This window comes from Myotis davidii, unplaced genomic scaffold (assembly GCF_000327345.1).
Source record: "Myotis davidii unplaced genomic scaffold, ASM32734v1 scaffold93, whole genome shotgun sequence".
NCBI lineage: Eukaryota > Metazoa > Chordata > Mammalia > Chiroptera > Vespertilionidae > Myotis > Myotis davidii.
Genome location: NW_006292095.1, coordinates 630,220 through 630,516, shown reverse-complemented (window position 1 = coordinate 630,516; position 297 = coordinate 630,220). Strand labels below are relative to the sequence as shown.

General features: G+C 52.9%; 1 protein-coding gene across 1 annotated transcript in view; it reads right to left on the bottom strand.

The window, feature by feature from the left end:
• The window catches only part of SH2D4A (SH2 domain containing 4A), a 51,547-nt gene extending 51,375 nt beyond the window's left edge, over positions 1-172 (bottom strand). The window contains exon 1 of the mRNA XM_006765506.2: positions 29-172. The gene's annotated coding sequence lies outside the window, so the exon portion shown is untranslated. The remainder of the gene's footprint in view (positions 1-28) is intronic.
• Between the last annotated feature and the right edge of the window lie 125 nt (positions 173-297).

Below are 297 nucleotides of genomic sequence, written 5' to 3'. Positions count from 1 at the left end.
TTCTGCTCCCGCGTCTCGTACAACTTACTTTCCTTTTTCTTTTGTTGCCGTTAAATACACGGCCAAACTCTCGGGCACTCGCGGGGACAGGTGTGGCTTTGTGGGACAGTATCGAAGAGGAGAAAGGCTGGGAAGGTGGGGATGGAAAACAACAGCGACGGGGCGGGCAAAGAAAGGAAATCTGGAGGAAAGGTGAAGAAGTCAAGAATCTTGTGATTTTCGGCAAGAACAGGTTAGGGCGGTGCGGAAGGGAGGAGCTGACTGAGTCCGGGAACAGGAAAGCTTGCAGGGAATCGG